We start from the raw sequence: 7,293 nt of genomic DNA, 5'->3' as shown, positions 1-7,293 counted from the left end.
CCATACCAAGGTATTTATAATTCATACCTATGGTATTTACAATGAGCCATTCCACTCATCCTCTCAATCCCATACAATATCATATAAAATAGAAATAAGTGAGAGCTGCTAGGCTATCACTTGATACTCAAACTCTTATCAAACATAGAGAAAAACAATACCAATGCCAAATTAAAAATATCTTTTTTCGGCGTCACATCTTTCCCCCCCAGCAGATCCTCTCTTGTAATAGAGAGGGTCTGCTGGCCCTCAAGGTGATCGAGCATAGAAGAATGGTGCATCCGGGTATCACCATGCCATCAACATCCTTAAGCTGATAGGTTCCATTCGTGAACTTCTTTCTGACTCGATATGGTCCCTCCCATTGGCCAATAAATTTTTTGTCTAGCCGCTTGTCCAGACGGCTATCAAATCTCATGACCAAATCTCCTTCTGCAATATCTTTCTTCTTGCATAATCTGGTGTCAAAACGGGCCTTGCGCCTTTTTTGAGAAGCTTCCAAGTTTTGTAAGGCCTGTAATCTGCATTCATCCAAGGCTTCTAGCTGGACCAAGCATTGAGCATAGGCATCCTCCTGTCCTTTTGTTCTTGCAACAGTAGTGCGAAGACTATGTATCTCTAATTCAATGGGTAAAATGGCTTCTATTCCATACACTAGTTGGAATGGTTTAAACCCAATAGCTACCTTGTGTGTGGTTCTGTAAGCCCATAAAACTTCTGCCAAGTGCCTATCCCAATGCCTTTTCTTGGTGTTTACAAGCTTTCCCATTGAATTGCATAACAATCCATTTGTTTTCTCAGCCAAGCCATTACATTGGGGATAGTATGGCGTGGACATGCTATGATTTATCTTTAGCTTATGCACCACATCTTCAATTAGTTCATTTCTAAAAGAGGTTCCTCCATCAGTGAGAATTTCCAAAGGACAACCAAAGCGTGAACAAATTTGATCAAAGAGAAATTTTGCAACTGTGCTTGCCTTGCTATTGACTGTGGCCTTGGCCTCTGCCCACCGAGTCGCATAATCTGTGGCCACCAATAAATAATGCTTGTCCTAAGATGAGCGAGGGAGTGATTCCACAAAGTCCAAACCCCACCTCTCAAATGGTCCATATGCTAGAATAGGCTTTAAGGACCCAAGATTCAACTGTCGCCTTCCAAACTTTTGGCATACTTTACAACTTCGACACCATTCATATACATCCTTATGGAGGCGTGGCTAAAAGTAACATGCATTAAGAATTCTCCTAGCTGTGCTCGCTGAAGCAAAATGACCAGAGCATTCATGACACATTTCTAGGATTCTCCTAGTCTCCATGGGATGGACCACCCGACGGAGCACCGTGTCTTTTCCCAATTTATAAAGAATGTCATCAACAATAGTATAGGGACAAGCCTTTCTTACCAATCTTTGCTTCTGTTGTGGAGTTAACCCTCCAGGAAACATGCCTTCTTTCACATATTGCTGAACATCTTGCTGTTCTGGCCATCCAGTGTCTACCAAAGAAACCACCCCCCGGTCTTGTACTACAATGGCTTGAGTAGCTAACTCATCTGCCCTTTGATTTTCTTTTCTATTTATATGAACAAACTTGCAAAAATCAAACTGACTACATAGTGCCATAGCCTTTTGATTAAGCTCCTTCAAATGAGGACTTCTTGTCTTGTAATGCCCTTGCATTTGCTTTATAATAAGCTGAGAATCTCCGCTTACTTCCAATTCTTTAACTTGACTTTGAAGACAACCCTCCAAACCAAGAATCAAAGCATTATACTCAGTTGCATTGTTAGTTGTGATACCTGGAAGCTCTTGTCCTCTTGCCCACACCTCTTGACCTTCAAGATTCATCAAGACTATCCCCCCGGCTCCTTGTTGGCATGAAGGACTAAAAGCCCCATCAAAATACAAAACAAAAGCTGTTGGTGGTGTATCCCTTTCATCTTTAATGTTGTCCTTACATTTCTTTTCTTCTCCTAGTTCCTCCTGTCCTTTGAGCAAATCTGCCATAGTGGACCTAGTGGTATTTTCAGTGACAAAAGAGAAAGAGAACTCTTGAAGCTCTGACAACCATTTTGCAAATCTCCCCCCAGGATTAGGCTTGCAAACTAGATATGCTAATATAGACTGAGAGTTAAGGAAGAAAAATGGTCAAGGTAATAATAGTAGCGAAACTTTCTGCCTGAAAACACCAAAGAGAGGGCTTGCTACTCCATTTCTTCATACCTTGTTTCCACCTCTATAAGCTGTTGGCTGGCATAATAGATGGGTTGCATTCTACCCGCCTCTCCTTTTTGTAGCAATATAGCACCAACTGAATGCAAAGATACACTTGGATTTACATAAAAGTCTTGAGACCAATCAAGGGGCTTCAATATTGGGCCCTTACTCATGGCCTCATTAAGTTGCTGAAAAGACTATTGTTGCTCCACACCCCATTGGAAAAAAACTCCTTTTCTTGTCAACAAGTTCATGGGATGCACCATCTCTGTGAAATCATCACAAAAGCGTTGATAATACTTGCTTTTTCCTAGAATTCTGCGAACACCAGTGACACTCTCAGGACTTGGCAATGCCATGATTGCTTGAACCTTGTCAGGATCCATTTGCAGGCCTTCTTCAGACACAATATGCCCCAACAAGACTACTTTTATTTGAGCCAAATGACACTTGCTAGGATTTAGACACCCTTTTGCTTCATCAATCCTGGCTAAGGCCATCTTTAACTTCTCCATGTGATCTATGCATCGAGAATAAATGCAAAAATCATCCAAAAACACCCTTATGAACTTTCCCAAGTAAGGCTCGAGCACTTGACTCATGAACCTTTGAAATGTAGCTGGTGCATTGGTCAACCCAAAAGGCATCACTCTGTAAGCAAAAACTCCCCAAGGTGTGACAAATGATGTTTTCTTTTGATCTTCCTCCCGAATACGAATTTGAAAGTACCTAGAATACCCATCACATACAGAATACATCTCATGCCCTGCTACTTGGTCTAGTATTTCATCTTTGGAATGGCAAAGGAAAATGATCCCTCTTAGTGCATGCATTCAAAGGACGAAAGTCCACACAAACCCGCCACTTATTTCCTTTCTTTGGTGTGACAACTATAGGAAATATCCATTCTGAATCATCAACAGGAAAGATCAATCATGCCTCAAGTAGTTGTGTTACCTCTTTCTTTAGTGCCTCAGCTTGGATCAGCCCCAATCACCTTAAGCGTTGCACAACTGGCTTGCTTTCTGGCTTCAACTCAATCTTGTGCTCCACAAGAGAGACTGGTTGAACCTGTGAATAGCTTGTTGCAAAGAGACATGGAAAATCATCTAACATATCCAAGTACTGAAGCTTCTCACTACTTGATAGAGAATCACCAAGAAGCTCTTCATTGCGTTGGCGTCGTTTAGTGTGCTCCACATCCTCCACATGAAGTGTCTCTACAGGATCTTCTTGCACCACCACCTTGTTCCTTCCTGACTCATCCCGATCAGCACCAAGACAAAGACCAAAGGCCACTCCTTCCACCTCACCCTCTAAGTTGGACTCCTCGGAGCTACACCCTGTCTCTTCGAATCTTAGTCGCAATGCGAAGTGTCTCCATGTATGTTGTTGGATCTTTACTCATTACTTTTGAGTGAAGACGAGGATCCAAAGCCATAACAAATTTGCTCATCTTTAAGTGCTCCATCCCTGAGAGACTTTGAGGGGCCGATGATGCAGATGCCACAGCTCGCAAAGCTGCCCTTTCATACTTTGTCCATAAAGTTTCATATCGGATTGCCAACGCAGAGACCATCTCACCCTCTCCTTGATAGAACCGGTCCAACTGCAACATCAAAGCATTTGGCGCCTCCACTGTCCCAAATCTCTGCTTTATTGCTGCCACCACTTGGTCCCAGTCCTCCTTGGTAGAGTCTGCTGGCAAGGCCTCATGCCAACTCAAGGCTACACCTTCAAGAAAATCAGGCAAAATCTTCGCCCGATCCTTTATGGACCATCTAGAAAGCCGGCATCCTCGAACAAAATCCTGAAGATAAGACTCCGGGTCTTCCCCTTGGGTCCCTCGAAACACTGGAATCTTCACCATGATGAAACACAAAAAGGAAACACCAAGATCCAAATAATATCCCAAACAAGATCCAAATAAGATCCCACAGAGCCTTAGTATACCAAGATCAACTTATTATGCATACCCACTTGTTGAAAACCCTCCACAATGTGACCCTCAATAAAATCTTCAAAAATAAGTGACCAACCAGCACCATGAAAACATTGTGTATACATGCATTCAAGAATCACCCTTCTCACAATTGGAAGTGCACGTAACAGCTTCAAGATATTGTGCTCTTCATCATTTGCATAGCAAAAGAAGTTGAAAGCATTGAGAATCACCACTCCACTGTTATAGTCAAAAACTACCCAAAGACTTAACTCTTCTTCACACCAAGCTGCCAGTGCATGAAACAATCCCAAATTTATCATTGTGCCTGCTGATGGCGTTGTCGATTCACCAACATATTCAAGAGTGCAAACATAAAGGATATGATCATAATGATCGTACGAATAGCTTGAGCATCACCTTCACAATCTTCAAGTTCTCTTAAACGGGCTGCAATCTCTTCTAACAGAGTTCTTCCCGGCATCTTCTTTATCACATCAGAAACACATGCCTATACTAGGTATAACATGCAATCAAGTACACCCGAGACCATTTAGTAAGGTGGGATGAATCCAATACCAAACGTACCTGGTGTCTCCACCAAAAGATGTGACATGAAGTTGGGGGTAATAAACTTCACGCACCTCTTCACTTCCTGCTGCTTTCGAACTGACTGACAAAAATATTTATCATTGAGAATGGGACATTTAAAAGAAGCTTTTATGCCAAGACACCACACCAGACTTTCCTCCCTCAGATGAGAATGAAGATGGTAACATCCCAAGTGATGTTGTACTCAAGCCTAGGGAGAAGGAAAAGATCAGCAGAGGCCATAATCTCAGCGAGCCGATCTGTGCCAAAGAGAAGAGCGATACGTTGTCTAAAGACGATCTTGTGGCTCAACATGACATGAATTGATATATATCGAGGAGTTTGAAGGGGCTGATTGGGTCAGATGGGTAGATTCCAAGGAGACATTGCACCTCCTTCATAGACACCTTTACACTTAGCTCAAAACACTCTACAAACTATCATTAGACACAGAGGCCCATAACTTTCAATAGAGACATGATATCAGATATTTAAACACACAAAGAGATATGCCTTGAGATGGGCTTCGCGCTGATATAAGTTTCATTGAAAACAGATAGACGGTTGAAGAGATATGGACAGTTTACTGGAAGGGAGTAAAAATTGTCATGAAAACAGACTATCAGACACAGAGACTCATAACATTTTGCAGCAATATATGATTCAAGATCTAGGTACATAGAGACATGTGCCTGACTGTCAGACATAGAGAGTCATAACTTTTTGCATGAGTATTTGATTCAAGATCTGATCGCACTAGCAATTGGAGTTCAAGCTTGGAGATGATTATCTTTTGGGAGTGCATCTCATTCATTTTTTCTTTGTATTGATGGTAGATGGTTGTGTACGCCTCCTTAAGCTTTCTCATTTGCAAGGCGACCTTTGCCTATTATGGAATGTCTTCAATGGTATTGGACCATTGGTTTAAGACTTGTGCTTGTGAAGTGCTGGTCTCTTGAATGGTAGCAAGTTGGTCTTTTAAGATTCTGCATTCCCTTGTAAGGTCATCAATGCTGAAGGCACGTACTGTCAAAGATTATTTCATGTCTTTAAGCTTGTCTTTGCAATCTTGGAGCTCTTCTTCTTTGTGAATTAGAGAGAGTCGAGCTTGTGCCACTACCTCTGTCTGTTGTGCATGTGCGGATGTCAAGGAGTTATAGTAGGTTTGTAGGATTGCCATTGCTTCTACTACCGCAGTCAGCTACGTTTGACTTTGGTGGAGGTTGGAGGTCACATCCCTTACTGCCTTCTCTTGAGCTTGGAGAGCTTGGTTCATGTGCACTTCTTCTACCTCCTTCTCATATATTTGTGCTCGAAGTGCCTTGACCTCTATGGCGATTGGTCTTCAATTTCTGATGTAGTCTGCCTTTCCAATTCTCTTGCATATTCTTCCTTGGCCAAGCTAGTGAATTGTTCTAACATTTGGATCATTTGGCTAGCTTGATGTTGGAGAATGACAGACGATGATGAGGTTTGGCGATATTGCTGATACAAGTGGTGCCCATGTAGCCATCCCGATGATTCTGTAGTACTTGGGGGAGGTTGTTCCAATGGCATTTCAATCCCTTGTGTATAATAGTCATACGGCTTTCATAGGAAGAGCTTGGTATTCTCAGTGTGCAAGGTTCCGAGGCTTTTTGTCACCTACAAATATATTAGGCTTGTTGATTGTAGTATACGTGTAGCTTAGGACCTCGAGTCGTGTTTCGGTGAGAGACGTAGGCTTAAGTGTGGTGACCAAACATAGTGCATGCATGTGTAAAAGGGACATGTATCATCATGGTTGAGGTAATGAAGGCTTTTGCTTTCACTCGGGGTTCTAGGGTTTAGGAGGATTTTAAGGGTTAGGAGGAGGTTCCACAGTTTAGAAGAGGTTCCAAGGTTAGAAAGGGTTCCAGGGTTTAGAAGGAGGTTCCAGGGTTAGAAGGAGTTCCAAGGTTTAGAAGGAGGTTCCAAGGTTAGAAGGAGTTCTAGGGTTAGAAGGGGTTCCAAGGTTTAGAGTAGAGTACATGGTGGAGAACTTGTCTCCCTCATAGATCATGGAGATTAAGGGTTTAGAGGGAGCATAGGAGTGGAAGAGGAAGAAGGTGTAAGAGCATGGGGGAAAGAAGAGAGAGGAGGAAGGAGGAGGAGGAGGAGGAGGAGGAGAAGGGAGGAGGAGAGAGGAGAAGGAGGAGGGAGGAGGAGGAGGAAGAGGGAGGACAAGAAGGGAGGAGGAGGAGGGAGGAGGAGGAGGAGAGGATGGGTTGCAAGGTTGGAGGAGAGGGGAGGAGGAGTTGCAAGGTTAGGACATGCTTTTGGACGTGGTGTGCAAGGAAGCATGGACAGTTGAGACAAATGTTTGGAATACCAAAGTAGACTCAACACAATGCCCCAAAGAGTCTAGGCTTCATTCCATTATGGGGTATTTATACAAGTTGGAGATCTTCTCTCTCTGCATGTAGGAATTGTAACACATTCTCTCTCTACATGTAGAAGTTGTAACACATTCTCTTTCTACATGTAGTTGTATGTAGAAGTTGTAACACATTCTCTTTCTACA

Source organism: Dipteris shenzhenensis, chromosome 27 (assembly GCF_047967505.1).
Source record: "Dipteris shenzhenensis isolate YYH24624 ecotype China chromosome 27, Dip_SZ_1.0, whole genome shotgun sequence".
Taxonomy (NCBI): domain Eukaryota; kingdom Viridiplantae; phylum Streptophyta; class Polypodiopsida; order Gleicheniales; family Dipteridaceae; genus Dipteris; species Dipteris shenzhenensis.
This window is presented reverse-complemented; position numbering follows the sequence as displayed.